We start from the raw sequence: 22,420 nt of genomic DNA, 5'->3' as shown, positions 1-22,420 counted from the left end.
TCTCATGACTTGACTATAAAGAGAGTAGTCAGAACTCCTTTTTAGTCCACTCAGCAGAATGAATTGTACGCAATCATTCTAGCTCTTACTTATTATCCAGGAGACATAAATATCATATCTGATTCGGCCTATTCAGTAGTTGTGGTACAAAGAATTGCCACAGCCCAAATAAAATTTGCAGCCTCTAATATATATCAGCTCTTTAAGAAACTTCAAGAGCAAGTGAGAAAGCATCCAGGTATAATTTATATCTTGCATGTCCACTCTCATAGTGGACTTCCAGGTCCCATTTTTGATGGTAATTCAAAGGCAGATAGCCTTCTAACTATGTTGGTCAATACTCCTTTATTCCAAGAAGCCCAGGCATCTCATTCTAAATATCATCAGGCTGCTTGAGCTTTACATTTACAATTTGGAATAAAGGAGAGGGAGCTAGGAGCAGAGTAAAAGCCTGTATGGGTTGCCTTCCTTTCCATGCTCCTACACTGCCTCCAGGGAAGAACCCTCGTGGTTTGAGACCCAATGAAATCTGGCAAATGGATGTGACCCATTATAAATCTTTTGGTTGTCTGTCTTTTATCCATGTTGTGGTAGACACCTTTTCAGGATTCACTTTTGCAATACCAGCAGCAAAAGAAACAGACCGAGTGGTCACTGAATTCCTCACACAAGCATTTGCCATTATGGGTGTGCCACAAGCAATAAAAACAGACAATGGTCCTGCATATACTTCCAAACATTTTGCACACTTTTGTGCACAGTATAAGATTTTACATACCACTGGCATATCTTTTAATCCTCAAGGACAGGCAATAGTAGAGAGGAGAAACAGAGACAGTAAGACGCTCCTCCAAAAACAAAAGAAAGGGGAGCCACAGGTAACCTTAGAGAACTTCTAAATCCATCCCTTTATACTACTAACTTCTTGATTTTTGACAAAGATGCACTGGCTCCGGCAGACAGGTTTTATAACCCACCAGAAGGGCAGTGTCCAGTGCGAGCAGCTCCACTATCTTTAGATAATCGCCAGATGATGTGGAAAGACCCAGAAAGTGGTGAATGGAAGGAACCAGATAGGCTAACTGCTTGGGGGAGAGGGTTTGCTTGTATCTCTACAGGTGAAGAAGGAATCATATGGGTGCCAATGAGCCGTATTCGCCTTGTCCATTGCAGAGAGATGGAGCAGACCCTTGAAACGAAGGAGAAGACCCAAGAAATATTGGATAGTTCTGTTGCTGATTGTGCTCACCATTGAAAGAGCATGGCAGTTATGGCGTTTGACTCATGGACATCGAAAATTGTTGGACTTCAAAACCCTCAGGAATCATTGGGTTCTCTGAGACATAGGACTCAAAAACTCTCAGGAATCATTGGATTCTCTGAGAAATGATAAGACTGTTACAGGACTTCAAAATCTGCCGGAATCATTGGATTCCCTAACACATAAAAAGACTTTTGCAGGACTTCAATAACTTGGGGGGATCATTGGATTCCCTGACATGTGAAGCAATGGACAATAGATTGGTTTTGGACTATCTCTTGGCTGCTGAAGAAGGCATATGTGTGACTGCTGTTTATATACCCTCCTTCTAGGACTTCTGGCAATCTTTTACTTTTTTTTTTTTTTAAGTGAAAATCTTATGCTTTAATCCACATTTAGTCTTCATAGTTATCGCTCTGGATGTGTTTGGCCTTTTCCATTGCAAGCCTATTGGAATTTCTTTGAACCACCACATTGTTGAAAAGAGTCAAAGGAAAATTTTCTTTGATTATTTCTTGTATTATTTTCTCAAGGTTCTTTTTTTTTTTGTCACAGTTTTTAGGTATCCCAATTATTCTTATGGTTTTTTTTCTTCTAGATGTGCCATTTTTCTTATGTTTTACATTCTCTCCTACTTTTTCATTATTTATATTTTGTTTTATTATTTTTCGGTCACTTATAGCTTCTCTGGCTTTCTCTTGCTCAATTAGAATTTTCTCTTTTTTTTCTAATGTAATAGCCTTTTATTTACAGGTTATATGCATGGGTAACTTTACAGCATTAACAATTGTCTGGCAATCTTTTACAACACCATGTTGATTTATATTGTTTGTTATACTGCTACTTGCGTGTATAATTCATGTCTGTTACACCACATCGAGGCTGCACTGACTGAGGGGAGGGTCATCACTAATAGCCTCTGCATTATTGCTATGTGCTTGTGTAATACCTTAATACTTTCTATACTGATGTGTTTGTGCATAATAAGACCCTTCAGCCCAGAAACCTACTAGCAACTCCCACTTCCCTTTGGTGCTTTTCACCTCCCTTCCTGAGAAGTCAAGGGGGTCGTGATCACCTCCTTTTTGGTGCTTTCACCTCCTTTCCTGAGAAGTCAGGGAGGGTGTGATCACCTCCCCTTGGAGGCTCTGACCTCCCTGAGGAGTCAGGGATGGCATGACCACCTATGTTCTAAAACAAAAGAAAGCGGGAGATATAATGGGCTGAAGCTCGAGTTGATGCACTGAGGTCCCAAGCACGTGAGGCTAAATGATAATTGGACCATACTCTATTAATATATATGCTTGGAGAAAGAATGGCCCCCACCCACTCTTTGTGCAAGTCCTGATGTGTTGTATAGGAAATGACAATTTTGGTGGGTGGAGGCAGAAGGGCAAAGAGAGAATCGGAAGGGACTGCTGGCTGGCTTCCTGTCACAGCTGCTCACATTGCAATCGTGATCCCCCTTCACCTCTGCTAGCTGGGTCTTGTTGCAGCTGCCCATATTGCTATAGCAATCCCCCTTCACCTCAAAAAGAATAAAGATTGAAGATTTGCCCTTAACCTGAATTCCTGATTCCAGCTGATTTTAAAATACACGGTCATCACAAGGATTGAAATCGGGAGGAGAAGGGTGAACCAGGGAAGATTTTATATAAAAGGTGAAAAGAAACTAAGTGATATAGTGAACAAAGCTTCAGACATGGAGTCAAAGAAGATTCATATTCCTGAGTTCTAATCCAGTTTTAGAAACTAACTAGCTTTGTAACTTTGGGCAAGTCACTTACCCTATTTCCCTCAGTTTCTTGGCAAAGATACTAGAATATTTTGTCTTTTCCTTCTCCAGCTCATTTTACAGATAAAAAAACTGTAGTAAATAGGGTCGAGTGACTTCTCCAAGGTCACACAGGTAGTTCATTTCTGATACCAGATTTTAATTCAGGAAGATGAGTCTTCTTATCTCTAGGCTTGGCTCTCTTGTTCTTTGGCAACACTTAGATTCCCTTCCTAACCATTAGAACTTTAAAATAAAAAATAGTACGGACTCCCTTGCAAGACAGTGAGCTCTCCCACCTCTGGAGATCTTTGTCAGTCAGTCAACAAGCATTTAAGCCCTTACTACACACCAGGTACTTTGCTAGATCTGCAAATAAAGGCAAAAACAAAGTCTCTGTTATCAAGAAGCATACAGGCTGAGGCTAGATAATGACTTTTCAGGATGGAAAGAACCCCAGACAAGTATGGGTTAAGGAATTAGTTTACACACACACACACACACACACACACACACACACACACACACACACACACATTCTTTGCTTTTTTAACTCCCTTTTGTTTTCTTCCACTGTTAAAATGAAAGTTCTTTGAGGTCAGGAACTAGCCTTCTTTTTGCTTGCATTTGTATGTCCAGTGTCTAGGTTAATAATACCTGGCACTTGGTAAGTACTTAATAAATGCTTATTGACTGACTGCTGCAATTAACCAGAACTAAAAAAACAATTTATGGAAAGAAAACAACATTATGCAGATCTAAAAAAAAAAAACTTTGCAAGATTTTAGAATCCTCATCAATGTAATAATCAACCATGATCCTGAAGACCAAAGCTGAAGCATTTCACTCACTTCCTAGCAGAGCAGTGACAGACTCAGGATGCAGAATGGGACTTATTTCAGGACACAGACAATGTGAGAATTTGTTTTGCTGGACAAGACATTTTTATGAGGAGGGAAGTATTTTTCTTTTCATAATTTTTGTTGTTGTTTAATTTGGGAGAGGGCATAGTCAAAGGGAGAGACAAAAATTATTTTTAAAATAAGAGAACAGAAGCTTAGATAACCTCTGAGTCTCCTTTCAACTCCAAGATTCTGTGATTCTATAAATTGAGAAGCACTTATAGTAACTTCAATAGGAGTTCAAAAGGAGAGCGGGTAGGATTATAACGGACCTCAAAGGATGAATAGTATTTAGGAAATCAGATCTCTGAGGAAACTACAAATTTAAGGCATAATGTAGATCATCATATCAGGGTTTGGCAAATGAATATCTTTTTGACAGATATAGGATGGTCATCTAGGAGTGTTATAGGAAATAAAAGTAAAAAAGTAAGATCATAGGTTTCCAAGGTGAAAGAGACTTTAGAAGAGACTTTGACTTTAGAAACTAAGGAAATTGAGCGATCTATTAAGTGACTGAACTGGGAAGGCTTGAAGCCAAAATATGAAGGTCCTTGAATGATAGGCTCCTTAGCAAAAACAAAATCTGTGACCCATACAGATAGATTCTGACAAGCCAAAACATTAAGCATCTCTATCCCTTCTGGCAACCCAGGCAAATAGGGCCACACCATCTTGGGCTGGGTTGTTCTTACCCCCACACACCAAAATCTCCACCCACCTTAGAGCAACTTGGGCCTTGCCCCTCCCCCTGTCCCACCCCCTCAGACTCAGAGTCATAGAGAGACAGACTGACCCCACCCGGATTTCTTGGAATCCACTAGGAGTGGCTGCTGATTCTTCAGAATTAGGAATAATATGCTTAGATCTGAGAGAACTTGCTCTCCTTTTGTCCACTAGGGGAACAGGGCAGGAGTAAAAGCTCTGCATCTTCCCCTTACCCATTCTCTATCTTCTCTTCCCTCTCCCCCTCCTTACTCAAAATTAATGGGGTATGGACCCATTATTCAAGCCCTACACAGGGTATAGCAACACAAAGAAAGCAGAAAAGACTTTCCCTAACCTGAGGGAACTCCAATCCCAGGGGAAAGTGAACATACACCTGAACACATGTAAACTCCTTACTAGGAGGGATTGTTGCATTCCTTGTTCTTGTCCCCAGTGGCCAGCCCAAGGCTTGTCACCATATTTACGTATTGCATGATTGTTTGACAAAAAAGGAGGCAATATGTTACACTAGGAAGAGTGTGGGATTTGGATTGAGTTGTTGTTCAGTTGTTTTAAGTTGTGTCTGACTCTTTGTGACTTCCTTTTGGGGTTTTCTTGGCAGAGATATTAGAGTGATTGGTCATTTCTTATGTGATCCTGAGTAAGTGATTGTCTTTATAAACTGAGCAAGGATTGGTGGAAAATGAACACTCAGATTTCTTCCATCTCTAGATCTATGATCCTGTGAGGAGGGAGACACAGCTCCTGGCTTCAGGGAACTTCCATCCTGATGAAGGAGACAAAGCATACGGGCAAACGTGTTGCCAGCCAGCACACAGGAACACATGTACAATTGTCACCTACGCAATACTATATAAAGAAATGTACATGGGAATGCATTTCTGTGTCTTGAGAGAGAGAAAGAGAACAAAGGACTCACCAGAGGATGATTCAGGGCCCCATTGGCTATATTTACACAGCTTTTACTTTGGAAAAACATGCCTGTGGACACAGTGGGTGCGGCCGATTCTTCATTGATACCTCAGGATGTGTGTAAGGGTAACCCCAAAGCACCCCTCCCTGCCGCTCCTGAGGTCTGAGAGAACATTCCAGCCTCATCCACTCATCCTGTGCCATTCTCGGGCTGGGGCATGCCGGCATTTCCTCCATCAGGCCTTGGGATACCCAAAGTTAGGCTCTAGTACCATGGGACCCTTTCTGGAAAACCCCATCAATGATGACACTGAGCGAAGGGAACTTGGGGGTGGGGTAGAGCCTGCTTCAGTGTGATCCATAGGGTGAGGTTGGCAGAAAATGGGGACTGATCCAGCTCCTAGCTCTGCCAACAGCAAACTGGGAGATCAAAGGTAAGTCACTGCTCTCTCAAGGCTTCAGTCTCCTGCTTGGATGGCCTAGGACCAGATGGCCTCTTACATATCTTCCAACTCACTTAGGTCCTCTGATTCATCATAACACACAATATGCAAATAGTAGCAGATTTTAGGAGGGGGACAAAAACCCCTCCTTCTTGAGCCTCCCAATTCAGACTATTCTCACTACTCTGGGCAGGTCTGGAATTTGGAGGGAATTTTTGAAACCTTCCTCTTTTCTGATTGCCACCTTTTATTCCTAAACCTTCCTTTCTTTGTCTTTTCTTTGGGGATGGGCAAGAAAAGAGACGATATGGCCAGAGGCGCATAAAGCCTAGTTGGGAGTGTTGTAAGAGGTGTTCTTAGTCAGCTCCAAAATAAGGATTTTATTTCTTCCTGAGAGGACTGAAAGAGCCAAGTCAACAGCAATTCAATTCAACAACATGTGAGATGGCACTAGAAATACAAAGACAGAAACGAGCCAATCCTCAAGGAGCATTTTTTGCTTTTTTTTTATTTTAATTTTTAATAGTATTTTCCTTTTCCCAATACACGTAAAGATAGTTTTCAACAACTTAAACAACAGCTTATAACTGCACCAAGACATTTGGAACTCTCTTTCTATATGTGTGTATACAAATACATATATATACATAGACACATATGTAATATAAATATTATATTATATATTATTTGGGATTCCATATATACATATATTTAGCACATACACATATGATACCATATGTAACATATACTATATACATTAACATAAGTACATGCATGTTACATGTGTGCATTATGTACATATCAATCTATTGCCAAATGTATGTATATATCCCAAATAATATATATAATATTTATATCATATATGTGTCCATGTATATATGTATATGTATATACACACAGAGTCCCAAATGTCTTGGTGCTGTTTTAAATTCAATATTAATAACTCAAAACTAATAAAGCTCAAAACTTTACCAAGACTTGTAGGATGTATATATGTGCATGTGTCTGTCTTAGACACATCTGTGTGTCTAAGTGTGAGTCTGTACATCTGTGCATATATGCAGATTTGGGAGTCATTTGCATATATTACACATAAGAGCTAATGAGATCACCAAGGGAAAGAGTAACAGAGAAATAAGAAAAGAAGATCCAAGGCAGAGCTTCGGGGGATACCCACTCTTAGGGTGCAGGATATGGATAAAGATCCAGCAAAGGGGACTGAGAAGGAGCAGGCAAGTAGGAGAACCCAGAAAGAACAGTGTCATCACAACAATAGCTAACATTTATAGGGAGCTTTAATATTTATAAGATACTTTAGATGCATTATTTTCTTTGATCTTCACAACAGCCCTGAAAGGGAGGGGCTATTCCTTTCTTTATTTTACAGCTAAGAAAACCGCGGCAAAGAGAGATGAATAACTTGTCCAAAGTCACCCAGTTATTAAAATATCCCTGACTTCAAGTCTGACACTATATCCATAAGACCCCCTGGATCTTCTAAAGTCCAAGGACAAAGTGAGTATCAAGGGAAGAGGTTTGGGGGTTGGTCAAGCATTGAAAACCACAAAAAGGTCAAGTAAAATGAGAATTGAAAGAAAAAAAAACATTGAACAGAAAAGTAAAACTATTTTTTTTAACATTAGAGACAGCAATCGCAGTTGAGTGACAGGATAGGAAACTAGACTGCAAAGAATTGAGAAAGATGTCAGAGTGTAGATAACCCTTTCCAGGAGTTTGGCTATTAAAAAAGAAGAAGAAATATTAGGAGTTTGTTTGAAGGATTGGCAAGTTGTTTAAGGATGGGTGAGCCCTGAATAGGTGGTGGTTGCAGGACATGTAGATAAGGTAAGATTGAAGAAAAGAAGAAAACTGGAAATGAGAAAAAGAAGACACATGAGGTATTTAGCCTTGAAAAGGACAGTAAATACTTACCTTTTTTATTAAAGATGAGCAAAAGAAGAGAAACTAAGAGGATATGAGAAAGAGGGGTCTTGATTTATAGAGTGAGGGAGAAGAGGGAGCTCCTGATAAATAGGAGGTGCTAGTATAGCTCTCCTGGAGGAGGTTATGGAAACAAGGAATTGTGGGATTAATTGGGGATTAGGCTAGAAGAACTCTGAAGAGCACTATGATTCCATGACCCTAGGGAGGTTGATTTCAAACTCCCTGCTAACAAATAGATATTGGTGGTACTTCTCACTGACCTGATGTATGACCTCTCAATGCCTGTCAATATCTATATTGGCTTTAATTTTATACCATTAAACTATTAATAATTTTATAACTATTGCATATAATTTTCATGATAAATATTATTACTAATAATCCTGTTATTAATATTAATGTGTTTAACACTAATGTGTTATGAGAAATGATGAAGGGTATGGTTACAAAAAAAACTTGGGAAGACTTTTTTGAATTGAGCAGAGTGAAGTGAGCAGAATTAGGAGAACCCTATATACAATAACAATAATATTGAGAAGAAAAACAACTATAAAAGGTTTGGGAACCGTGGTCAACTCAATGACCTATCACAATTCCAGAGGACTCATGATGAAACAATCTCCTGATAGAGAGGTAATGGACTCAGGGTAGGGATTAAAATTTAAAAAAAAAATTTTAGACATGACCAATGAAGGAATTAGTTTTGTTTGACTTGACTATACATGTTTGTCACAGGGATTTTGTTTTTCTTATATTCTCAATGGGAGAAGGAGGGGCAAGAGGTAAATAATAAAGATCTGAAAATAAAATAAATTAAAATTGAGTTAAATTTTTAAAATTAAATAGATTTAATGAGTTCAGACTTGAAATAGGGAATCAAATTAGGAAACACTGTCAGAACCCCCAATTCTGCTAAGACTTGAAAATCAAAGAATCTTGGAAAGACAGGAAGCAGGAAGCCTGAATACCATATTCCCGAAAACAACTCTAGAAATCCTGGGCACGGCCAGTTAGGGTGGATCCGTGGCTTCTTGATAGGAGAAGAGGAAATAAACACATTTTCTTCCTTGACTGAGACAGTTAAGTTGGGGCAGGTAGGTGGTGCAGTGAATAAAGCACCAATCCAGAAAACAGGGGAAACTGCGTTCAAATCCAACCTCAGACACTTAACACTTCCTAGCTGTGTGACCCTGAGCAAGTCACTTAACCCCAACTGCCTAAAAAAAAAACAAAAAAAAAAAAAACAGAATGAAGTTGAAGATGGGGAACCTGGAACTGATGCTTAGAAATCCCAACTCCCTGTTCTTAAATTCACTGCCCTTCTGGCAGTTGTGATTAGGAGCCTAGTGATGCCAGCCAGGGAAGAATCCAGCCCTGGATTATAAGATCATAAATTTAGATCTGGGAGGACTTTGGAAGTCATCTAGCAACTTTCTTCCTATTTTTTTTTTAAACAGATGAGAAAAATGAGATTTATAGAGATAAAATGACTTGTTCAATCAAGGTCATACAATATTGAACAACAAAACCAGGATTCAAACTAGAGTGTTTGGATTTGTTTAGTGGTTTCTGGGGTTATTTATAATAGAAAAGGGAATATGCAAATTCAGAAAAAAATACACTGGGATAAGGTAATTAGAAGTGTATAAACCTCTCTAGTCTCAGACTAAGTGCTATTTTAACTTAAGTTGCTCTAATAATATCTAGCTTTAATATAATACTTAAAAGATTTGCAAAATGATATATACATAAACATATGTATAGATTACATTTACATGTGTGTATGTGTGTGTCATGTGTATATGTTTATACATGTGTATGTTGTGTACACATGTGTGTATGTTGTGTGGGGTGTGTACATATGTGTGTTGTGTATTTGTGTGTTATGTGCATATGTGTGTATGTAAGCATGTATCTATAATATGTGTATTGATTATCTATGTGTGCTTGTATATATGCATTATATGTGTTTGTGCATGTATATATTATATTGTGTGTCTATATGTATGTATGTGTGCATATATGTGTGTTTATATGTGTGTGAATATATGCATGTTTGTATATATGTATGTGTGTATGTATAATTTCATTTTATCCTCACAAGAACACTGGGAGATAAATGCCATTGCTATCTTTATTCCATAAATTCCATAAATTCCATAAATCTATTCCATAGATGGAAGAACTGAGGGAGAGATTAAATTATTTTCCCAGGGTCACATAGCCAGGAAATATTGAAGATCATATTTGAACTCAGATGGTCTTGATCTGAGGCACTAGTTACCTTGATGGATAGAGTGCTCAGACCTGGAATCATACTCATTCCCTCAGTCTGGTTCCAAACTACCTTTTCAGCCTTAATTCCCATATACTTTCCTTCATATGATCTATTTTCCAGATATATGGAATATATTAGTTGTCCCCATAATGGTCCATCTTCCCAAGACTTATCATCTATACATTAAAAAAAAAAAGCCTTCCTTCTACTTACTACCTGTTAGATAATAACCTTTTTAGTCCTTGGTCTTTGTTCATTATAAAATTAATCTTCTCCAGTGCATTGTTCCCCAAAGCAACCTGCTTCTCTTTAATCCTCTCTACCTGCTTCTTGCTGTCTACAAACACATTACAAACTAAAAATAGCAACCTTCCTCTAGAACATTTCCATCATCTCTACCAGGTGTCAATATCTTTTCTCTCTTTCTCAGATTATCTTTTTCTAAAAGTTGTCTATAATCCGTCCTCTCCTCTCCAAATTTCTCAAGCCTGACTCTCATCCTCTTCACTCAATTTAATTGAGACCATTGTTGTTGCTGTTCAGTCATGTCTGACTCTTTGAAACCCCATTTGGGGTGTTCTTGACCAAGATTCTGGAATGGTTTTCCATTTCCTTCTCCAGCTCATTTTACAGATGAAGAAACTGAGGCAAACTGGATTAAGTGACCTGCCTAGGGTCACACAGCAAGTAGTTAGCCATTTCCTTCTCCAGCTCATTTTACAGAAGAGAAAACTGAGGCAAATAGGATTAGGTGACTTGCAGGGGAAGTGTCTGAGACAGGATTTGAACTCACGGAAGATGAGTCTTCCTGACCTCAAACCAGGTACTCTATCCATTGAACCACCTTGCTGTCCCTTAACAAAGTACCAACAAATTTTAGTTACCAGATTGAATGGCCTTTTCTTATCATCTTCATCCTTTTTGACCTCTTTGAAGCATCTGACACTGATGACCAACTTCTCCTGCTGGATGTCCTCTCCCCTTTGGTTTTCCATTCTCTTGGTTCTATCAATCTTACAACTCCTCAGTCTCCTTTGATGGGTCACCAATCATGTTGTGACCCCTGGCTATAGGTCTACTCTAAAGTTATGCCCTAGGATCTCTTCCCTTCTCTTTACACTCTCTCTCCTGGTGACCTCATCAGCTCACATGAGTTTAATTATCATTTCTACACAAATATCTCCCAGACCTATGACTCTAGCCCTAGTCTCCCAGTCTCACATTAACTGCTTGCTGGACATTTTGAATTGGATTTTTTCCTCTCTTGGACATTTAAAACCTTTCACAGTCTGGAACTAACTTTTACAGTCTTATTACCCATTACTGTCCACCACCCACACTCTGGTCCAGCCAAATTAACCTTGCCGGTCCTCATATAGGACATTTATCTCCCTCATGGCTGAAATGCCTTCCCTCCTTAATGCTGAATTTCAGAATTCCTAGTCCTTCAATGATCACTTTTCCTGATCACCCAGATATTAATGCCTTCCTTCCATCCCCTCCAATACCTCCACTCTCCAATCAATCAAGACTTGTCTACTACGTGATTGGCTCTGTGCTAGTCAATGAGAATACAAAGATAATATATATACACGGGCACACATATATGCATTTTATCTCTCCCAGATAGACCACAAGCTTCTTGAAGGTAGGGATTATTTTTGCTTTTGTCTTTGTATTCTCATTGACTAGCACAGAACTAGTCACATTATTGGAAGTATTGATTGATTGGAGAGTATTTGGAAATTTGGGAAGTATTTTTGATGAGGTTGGGGTGAGGTAGCTGGAAATCCCAGGCTATCTGAGCACGGCTGGGGCTCGATGCTGAATAAATGATTGTTCTTCCTTTGGTTGTTTACTTAAAGTGAAATCAGGTACATTGGAACAGGCCAGCCTCTGGGCACCCTTTTTCCAAGCTGCTTGGCCCTTAAGGGCCTGTAATCCTAGAAGCTATCATGGAAGCCCAAGAGCTGACCCAGGGCCTCAAGGGACCCAGGAGAGACAACAAGTCTCACTGCTCTATATACATTGCAACCTAATCCTGGATCCTGGCTCCATGGTGGTGGAGGCAGATGGCGGCAATGGTTCCTTGGACCCTCCTCTCCAAAGGGAGGAGGGGGAAGGGGTTTCCAGCAAACTCCAGCATCAGTAGTCCCTGGGGCAGGGCGTCTTGCTCCCAGGAAAGCTAAATGTCTGGAATGAAAGCGGGATTCAAGGGTTGGCTGAGCCAGGGCTGGGAGGTAGGGTTGGGCTCTGGGAAGGCCTTGGGATACCAAGATTGAGAAAACAGAGATTGTAGAGAAAGCAAAGGGAATCCAGCTTGGCACTCAAGGATGTGGGGAGGAGGAGACCGTTGCCCACCCTAATGAGACAGCTCAGGCCTTCGTTCTCAGAGTCTGTTTTGCAGTGACATTTAATTCCAGATTGTTTGTTCTCTCCATGGAAGCCTCTGCTCAGCAAACCACGGGAATATCATTTGAAAAGGAATTCGGGCCCTGGATCTCTCTCCTCCTGCTCTGCAGGGGGGAGCCAGGCCAGGCTTCAGCACCACAATAACAAACCCCAAGCCCAAGGCACGCAGCAGGCCTTAGCTCAGGGTCAGCTGGGGACAGCCGGGGAGGCAGGCCTTCAGCCCAACAAGTCCAGCCCGCCTCTGATTCTCCCCGGAGGGGGTCTATTGTTTCCCCCATTTGGGGCCTGCCTCTTTTCTGGGTGTGATCAAAGCTGATTTCCTAGACTGTTACAGCTGGAGGGAACCTTACAGAAATTCCAGTGCAACCCCCAGAATTTTTTTCAAGCAGGAACTGACTTCCAGAGAGGGAAAGTAATTTGATAGAGGTCACATAGGGAGTTAATGAATATTCCTGACATTGTTCTGAAGCAAACATTCTTAACCTGGGGTCCTTAATCCTGTCAGTTGTATGTGGATAGATTTCAGGGGAGTCTGTAAACTCAAATGGGAAAACAATTACATCTTTATTCTCATTAACTTCTAACTGCATTTTAGTATTCCCTTCAATCCTTTAAAAACATTCTTCTAAGAAGGGGCTCATAGGTTTCATCAGTTTGTCAAAGGAGACTGTGACTCAGATATGTGTTATTCCCCTGCTAATAATAACTGCTAACATTAAGCAGCACTTTTGAGTTTTGCCAAGTACTTTATATATGTTATCTAATCTTCAAAAATCAGTGCTTTTATTTTCCCCATTTTACAGATGAGGAGATTAAGTGACTTGGGGAGAGATTAAATGACTTGGTATCACTGCTCATAAATCCTTTGTCAAAGGAGACTGTGATTCAGATCTGTGTTGTTCTTCTGCTAATAATAACTGCTAAGTGCCATTCAACAGCACTTTTGAATTTGGAAAGTACTTTATTTATGTTATCTGATCTTCAAAGATTAGTGCTTTTATTTTCCCCATTTTACAGATGAGGAAACGGAGGCTGGGAGAGGTTAAATGACTTGGTATCACTGCTAATAAATCCTGAAATAGAATTTGAAATGACTCCATATCCAGCATTTTATCCACTGCACTCCCTGGCTGCCTGCCCAAAAATTCCTCATACTCCTCTCTCTGAGGCTATTTGGCTCAACTGAGTAGCAGAGGATATTAATAAATCCAAGGTCACATATTCAGTACTTGACAAAATAAGTTACCTTTGCTTTGTCCTCTGCAACTCTCTAACTCAGGCCACCATCACAGATAAGCATCACAGGAATTGGGGCAGCATGAGGATAAGTCAATCATTGCATCCCTGTACAGCCTTTCACAAAATCATTGAGGGGATTCAGGAGTGAATCTGACAAGATAAAAGATAACACTATAGTCCCCTCATTTTTCCCTTCTTGGAATCCTAGTGTATTTCAATTAAATTCAACAAAAAATTATCAAGGTCAAATATGGATTCATGATTTAGACATAAAGGGTGATATTATAAGCAAATAATAGAGCAAGAGATGATATAACCCTCAGATCTTTGGAGAAGGAGAAATTTATGGCCAAGGAACTAGAGAACATTATGAAATGCAAAATGGATAATTTTAATTACATTAAATTAAAAAGGATTTGCACAAACAAAGCCAATGCAGCCAAGATTAGAAAAAAAACAGAAAACTGGTAAATAATTTTTATAGCCAGTGTTTCTGATAAAAGCTTCTAAAATAGATAGAGAACTGATTCAAATTTATAAACATGAAAGTCATTCCCTAATTGATAAATGGTCAAAGGATATGAATAGATAATTTTCAGATGAGAAAATTAAAGTCAGTTATGGTCATATGAAAAAATGCTCTAAATCACTATTGATTAGAGAAATGCAAATTAAGATAGCTCTGAATTACCACTTCACCCCCATCAGATTGGCTAAAATGACAGAAAAAAATAATAATAAATGTTGGAGGGAATATAAAAAACTCAGACACTAATTCATTGTTCTTAAAGTTGTGAACTGATCATTCTAAAAGGCTATCCCCAAAGAGCTATAAAATTGTTCATGCCCTTTGATACTGGGTCCGTATTCTTAAAAAAATTATAAAAGAAGGAAAAGGACCCACACGTACAAAATGTTTGTAGCAGCTCTTTTTGTTGTGGCAAAGAATTGAAAATTGAATGGATAACCCTCAGTTGGGGAATAGGTGAATAAGTTATATTATATGAATGTAATGGAATATTATTTTCTAGAAGAAATGATGGGCAAGCTGGTTTCAGAAAAGCCTATAAAGCCTTATTTATATGAACTGATGCTAAGTCAGCAGAACCAGGAGAATATTGTATACAGCAAAAGTACATAATGATCAACTGCAATGTAGTGATCCAAGATAATTCCAATAGATTTAGGATAGAAAATGTGATTCACATCGAGAGAGAGAACTATGAAGACTGCATATGGATCAAAGCATAGTTTTTTCACCTTTTTATTTGTTTGCTTTTTCTTTCTCATGATTTTTTTTCTTTTTTGGTCTGATTTTTCTTGCACAACATGACAAATATGAAGATATATTTAAAAGGATTTCTCATGTTCAGTCTGTCAGATCATTTGCTATTTTGAAGAAGGAAGAGAGGAGGAAGGGAAGGAGAAAAATTTTGGAAGACAGGGTCGTACAAAAAAGAATGTTGAGAACTATCTTTATGTGTATTTGGAAAAAATAGAATATTATTGAGGAAAAGATTATATACTTTGATATTGGTTAAAAAAAAAAAAGATAGGGGCAGTTAGGTGGTGCAATAAGATAGAGAGCAGGCTCTGGAGTCAGGAAGAACTGAATTCAAATCCACCTCAGACACTTACTAGCTGTGTGAGTCTGGGCAAGTCATTTAATCCTGCTTGCCTCAGTTTGCTCTTCTATAAATGAGCTGGAGAAGAAAATAGTAAATTATTCCAGTATTTTTACCAAGAAAACCTCAAGCAGGATCACAAAGAGTCAACCATGACTGAAATAACTAAATGAAACAGCTCAAAGATGGGGAAAAAAATGCAGTCTCTGCCCTCAAAAGTCTTACATTATATGAGGTAGATTCATGTACACAGATAAATTAATAAAAGGTTATTGTAGGGAAAGCAGAGCATTAACAACAGGAAGCATTAGAGAATGTTTCATAGACAAGAGATAATCTATTCATCATCCACTGAACAATTAGTTATTAGAAATAACTAGCATTTATGCTCACAACAACCCTGAGAAATGAGTATTGTTATTATCTCCATTTTACAGATGACAAAACTAAAACAGACAAAGGTAAAGTGACCTGGCCAGAGTCACACAGCTGGTTAAGTCTGCTTAAGTCCAGATTTGAAATTGGATCTTCCTAATTCCCAGGAAAAGTGCCCAACCCACTGTTCCATCTAGCATTTATTTTGTTTCAGCCACTGGGCTAGAGGCTAGATATACAAAGACAGGAGCAAAATAGATTCAGCCCTTAGCTCCTCATTGTAAAATGAGAAAGGTATACTGGAAGGACTCTTACTCCAAATTATAGAACCTGCGATTCTAGTTACGTTTTTGGTTTTTGTCCTTTGTTCTGAGAGAAGACCATGACATTAGGGAAGTGATTCAGTTTGAGTGAGGGAGGGGCTGTGCAAAGTTACCTACCTCTCTTCCCTTCAGAGCCATCTGGGTCCAATGACCAGAAATAGATCAGATGACTGGAGATGGCCCTGGATGTAGTGGGAGACTAATGATTAAGACTGACCAAAACAGAAACAATTGCTATTTACATTCACTCTGAGCCAATCAGGGCCCAAACAAAGGCCAAATGGGGTTTAAGCCTGGGACTTTTTGTTGGCCTCTCTCTCTCTCTCTCTCTGTCTCTGTCTCTGTCTCTCTCTCTCTCTCTCTCTCTCTCTCTCTCTCTGTCTCTCTCTCTGTCTCTCTCTGTCTCTCTCTCTCTCTCTCTCTCTCTCTCTCTCTTTCTCTCTCTCTGTCTCTCTCTGTGTCTCTCCCTCTCTCTCCCTCCCTCTCTCTCTCTGTCTCTCCTTTTCTCTCCCTCTCCCTCTCTCTCTCTCTCTCTCTCTTACTCTCTCTCTCTGTCTCTCTGTCTCTCTCTATGTGTCTCTGTCTCTGTCTCTGTCTCCCTCTCCCTCTGTCTCTGTCTCTCTCTGTCTCTCTGTCTCTCTCTGTCTCCCTCTCTCTCTCTCTCTTTCTATCTCTCTCTCACTCTCTCTCTCTCTCTCTGTCTCTCTCTCTCTTTTTCTCTCTCTCTCTCCCCCTCTCTCTCTGTCTCTCCTCTCTCTCCTCTCACTAGTAATTGAAAAGATCAGCAGAAGCTCAGCTCTAAGAAAAATAAGAATATTTAGGAGAGTATATTTCAGGCATAAGGGATATCCAGTACAAAGGCATGGAGATGAGAAATGGAGCTCCAATTTGACTGGACTGTAGGAAATATAAAGGAGAGTAATCAGACTGGAAAGTTAGAATGAGGGCATGTTGTGGGCTTTCACTGTCTAACAGAGTAATAATTTATAGTTGATCCTGGAGATAATAGAAAGTCATTGCAATTTATTGAGTAGGACAGCGGCATGGCCATTTTCATGATTTAGGGAAATCAATGCAACAGCTGTGGAAGGATGGATTGGGAAGGGAGATAATTGAGATATCAAGGCCTTTAAGGATGTAATAACCCAGATAAGAAGTGATGAGGGCCTGAATTAAGGTAGTACTGGGGAGAGTGGAAAAAAAAAAGAACAAAACTTGTATGAAAGTAGAAAAACACAAGATTTGGCAACTGAAGCAATCAAAAGATAGACATTGAAGATTAGAGGAAGGTAGTTGTCAATCTAATGAAGAGAACAGAAGGAAATGGAAGCAAAAATACATGCAAAGAAATTGGTATTGGCAAAGGGTAACTACCACTTCGTCAGAAACTGAGGAAAAGGGGGGAAGAGCTTAAGGTCAAGAAGCTATAAGATGAAAAGAAGGAAAAACATCAAAGTAAACAGTCTCAACTGTTCTCCATGTATCCCTAGGCCTTCTGAATCCAGAAGTGGACCCCACTAAGAGACCCTCGCTCTGGGTTCATGTTCATAGGGTATAGGTTTAGCCTTGGGGGAAACCTCTCCTATAGAGGGATCAAACTCTTTTTTGTCATAATCTGTCTCTTTAAGCACCAATCTCAGAACACTGAGGAAAATCATTTGAAGATTGGTACATTACAATTCAATCTCCAAAAGGGAGAAGAATAATATTCAATATACAATGTAGATCAGGTATAGGCAGTTATTTATTCCTCTACTACAAAAGAAATACTTAAAACACAAATATTCATAAGTGCACATTGACAAAACTTAAAAACTCTACAGTGTCCTTAGATCAAAGAGTGAATAGAGAGTGAAGTATAAAAAGACAAGAAAGTTAGGAAGGGAGCAGGCTATCAAGGGCTTTTTAAAGGCCAAACAGAATTTCTTACTTGATCCTAGAGTCAGTAGTTAATTGCTAAAGTTTATTGAGTAGGATGATCAATCAAGGATGTCACTGGACCCAAAAGTACCTCAAAGGAGGTAAAATGTTAGTAGATTGGAAAAGTAATAAATGTTCTACCTAAATTAGCCTACTCTTATAATTCCTGTATTCTATTCTGCCCTTTCCCCCCCACCCATGCCTTTGCTCAATAGTCTTCTCTTACATCTTCACCTTACATCTTACATGAATAAAGAGTATAATAATAACATAATAAGATTCAGTATCTCCCCAGGACACTAATCAGGCTCTTGGGCCTCCATGGCAGCATCTAGAATAACAGACCCACCTAAAGAGTCAAGATTCTTTTCTTTTCAAAGTCCAGTTCAGGTACTACCATTTCAATGAAGCCTTATATCTTTCTCCCAAATTCTGACTAGAAGGTTAGAGAGGCACTCTTACACTTATAGGGAAAAAGATAATTTTTGTAAGTGTTTTTTAACCTTAAAGTTATAGATATAAGCGCTACATTTATACACACACATACACATTTTTAAAACAAGGATTTCACTAGGGAGAAGTGAGAAGAACGTGTTCCATGGTGAATAGCAGAAGTAAATACTACAGAGACAAGAGAGAGAGAAGGACAAGATCAAGGAATATTAATTAGTTCATTTTGGCAAAAGTATGTGAATGAGATTAGTGTGAAAAACAGATGGGAAAAAAAAAGACAAACTAGGGTAAAGCAGAATAAAAGGAAACGGTAGGCTAAGGAATAAGGTAATAAAAAAGAAAAAGAAAAAAGGAAGGAAGAAAGAAAGGCAAGAAGAAAGGAAGGCAGAAAGGAAAGAAGGAAGGAAGGAAGGGAGGGAGGGAGGAAGAAAGGGAGGAAAACATAAAAGCATTTTTAAATGCACAGAAGAGAATAGAATGAACTCCAGTAGGAGTCACAAACCAAGCAGAACAGCTTCAAAAATTGCATATTAATTTGATTATTAACGAAAAGTAAGCTACGATAGGCAGGTTGATTTCAGAGAAGCCTGGAGAGACTTACATGAACTGATGTTAAGTGAATTGAGCAGAATCTGGAGATCATTGTACAGAGCAACAAGATTGTACGATGATCAGTTCTGATGGACATGGCTCTTCAACAATGAGATGATTCAGACCAATTCCAATGATCTTGTAATGAAAAATCCATCTACACCCAGAGAGTGGGAACAGAGTATAGTTCACAACATAGCATTTTCACTCTTTTTGTTGTTTGCTTGCATTTTATTTTCTTTCTCATTTTTTTGTTTAATTTGATTTTTCTGGTGCAGCAAGACAATTGTATAAATATGTAATATTGAAAAACTATCCATGCATATGTTTTGAAAATAAAAAGCTTTAATAAAAAAGTTAGCTATACATAATAGAGATCTGTGGTTTCATACTCAATCCTCTTTTTGTTGTTATTCTGCTATGTATATGAAAATTTTCTTTAACATGTAAGTTCAGAATTTTTTAAAATTTAAGAAAAAAATTTTAAATAAGGCTAGAAAGAAAAATTGGGGTTAGTTTATGGAAGGCTGAGAATATCAAGTTTAAAAACTTGTATTTTATTTAGGCAATTAATTCTCCCCTTGAACAGAAGGAAAGAGAAAAGAAGCCTAGAAACATTACCTGAATTTCCTGAGGCAACTCAGCAAATTGGTAGCAGCACCAGAATTTAAATCTACCTTGGAGAGCCATGGGTCTGGCATAATTTCAATATCCATCTTCTATTTTAGCTTATACAATGGTGAGTGGAAGACATGTCCTTCCTTATGCTATATATATTTTTTTGGAATACTGCACCTAATGTTATGAGAAAAAAAAATGATTGGTCCTTTGTGTATACTTGAACACCACTCAGGGTCTTAAATGACCCAATGACTTCAGATAGAAGGTGGTGAAGCAAAAAATTGATCAGATGAGTTTTCCTATAGGGCTAGAACTAGGAAAAATAGTTCTCCCTTATCTCTATTATTGGCCAAGAATAGGAAGAAATTTCAATTCCTCTTTGGAGAAGAACCAAATAGTGGCGACTTTCATCACTTACATCCCAGTGTTTGAGCCTTGTCTCACTCTTCTCCAAAATTTAACCACCATCCCAAAGCTGAAGCCATTTTCCAATAATTCACTGGATCTTTGATCTCATACATCTATGTTACTCACATAGACTGTAACTTCAGAATTAGGGTTGGTATCCACAGCTTTTCATCTTGTCCCTGTTCTTCCATTATCTACCATAGCCTAATTTGCTGGATACTTTCCTCTAGATCTTGTAACCTTCCATGGGTACTAGAGCAGAGATAGAGTAAGCCATCTGTTAACCCTCATACTTTTCAACCAAAGGTTCAAGTTCCATCTCCATCTCCATTTACGCAATTAATTCAACAAATATGTAGGGGGAAGGAACAGAAAAGTCATTGAAACAATTTTTTAAATGAAAATAACAGAAGGAAGAGCAAAAGAGCATATAAACAGCTCTGAAAATTACATGTTAAAAAATTAACCTGGGGTAGGGGGACAAAAAGTTGCATGTAGCAGAGATTCACAGCTCCATGTACAATCCTCATTACTTGCTCTACTTTGTCTCTGAAAATGTTCATTTTTAATGCAGTATTTGTTAAGTTCATCACAAATTTTAAAAAATTAGAGCCACTTAGTCTACTATGAGCTAAATATTATTGGAAGATGCAAATAGAAGTATGGTATAATCCCTCCCATGAGGGAACTTATAACCAACATTTATAAACATTTCTTGAATCCCTAAAGTAAAAAGTATATTTATAAACATTTATTAAATGCCTAAAGTATATATTTAGGAACTGGGAATAATAATGACAAAACAAAATAGCCCCTGCCTTCAAGGAGTTCTCATTCTACTGGGGGAATTTAATAAGGGCACAGATAAACAAATGCAAAATATATGCCAGGTAATTTCAAGAAATTTCAAAAGGTCAGAAAGTCAATTACTGGCAAAGATAAAAGAAGTTTCTAAGCTGAGCATTTTAATCTGTGATTAAGAATAATAATAGAATATAATAATAGCTCCCTATTATTATGGGGTAAGAGTGTAGAGCAGCTAGGTGCCATAGCCAATATAGTACTAGACCTGGAATCAGGAAGATTTTACTTTAAGTCCAGCCTCAGTAGCTTACCAGCTGTGTGCTACAAGGCTGAGTCCTTTCCTCTCTCTGTTGCCTCAGGTTCATTAACTATAAAATAGAGATGATAACAGCACTTTCCTCTCAGGGATGCTATGAAGAGCAAAGTATTTGTAAAGCTCCCAGGACAGTCCTTGGCATATGTTATTGTCCTGTCTGACTTCCTGATCCCATTTAAGGCTTTCTTGGCAAAGAGACTGGAATGGTCTGCCATTTCTTTCTTCAACTCCTTTTACAAATGAGGAAACTGAGGCAGTCAGGTTTGAATGACTTGCCCAAGCTCACAGTATAGGAGACCAGATTTACCAGATTTGAATTCAGGAAGATGAGTCATCCTGACTTCACGCCTCAAATTCTATCTACAGTGCCATAGCTGTGCCCTGGCACATAATAGGTACCTAACAGATACTTCCTAATAAACACCCCCTCCTTCCTAAGAATAAGAATTCACATTCTTATGGTGCTTTAGGGTTTATAAAGCACAATCTTCACAATAGCCTAGTGGGGCAAAAATAAGATGTTTATAACAATAACAGTAATGGGAAAGCTTCAACAGTGAAGTGGACAGATTGCCCGAGTCAACTCTAAACCTATTTGTTTTTACTTGTCTGCCTTTGAGGCTCCCTTGAGCCTCCCTGAGGCTAAAGATCAGGTTTTTGTTTTGTCTTTCCTCACATCGCCAATTCCAAGCACGGGGCCGGGGCTACAGTAAGCCTTTAATAGATGCGTATTGACTCATTCACCATATCATCTTTTATTATCGAAGATGCCTAAAGTGATAGGAGAAATTGGGAAAGCGAAGACGCTTGCTGGTTTCCTATATTCCAGTCACGTCAGCCCCCGCGGCTGAACTCCTGGGCACCTGAGCGTAAAACAATTCCACTGCGCCCGGGAGCGGAGCACTCCTGGCCTCGGTCCGCTAGTCTGCAAGCTGGGGCAGCCCAGGCCGGCTGGGACGTTGGTACCTGAGAGGCGAGTCCAGCTTGGGAGACACCCAGCCTCCCTCCCCATCCCCATCTCCCAACCCTGCCCGATGCCCACGGGCGCCCGCCCAGCCTCCTCCATGAACTCATTCCAGCTCTCCATTGC

Source organism: Sarcophilus harrisii, chromosome 4 (genome assembly GCF_902635505.1).
Source record: "Sarcophilus harrisii chromosome 4, mSarHar1.11, whole genome shotgun sequence".
In the NCBI taxonomy this organism is placed as follows: domain Eukaryota; kingdom Metazoa; phylum Chordata; class Mammalia; order Dasyuromorphia; family Dasyuridae; genus Sarcophilus; species Sarcophilus harrisii.
This window is presented reverse-complemented; position numbering follows the sequence as displayed.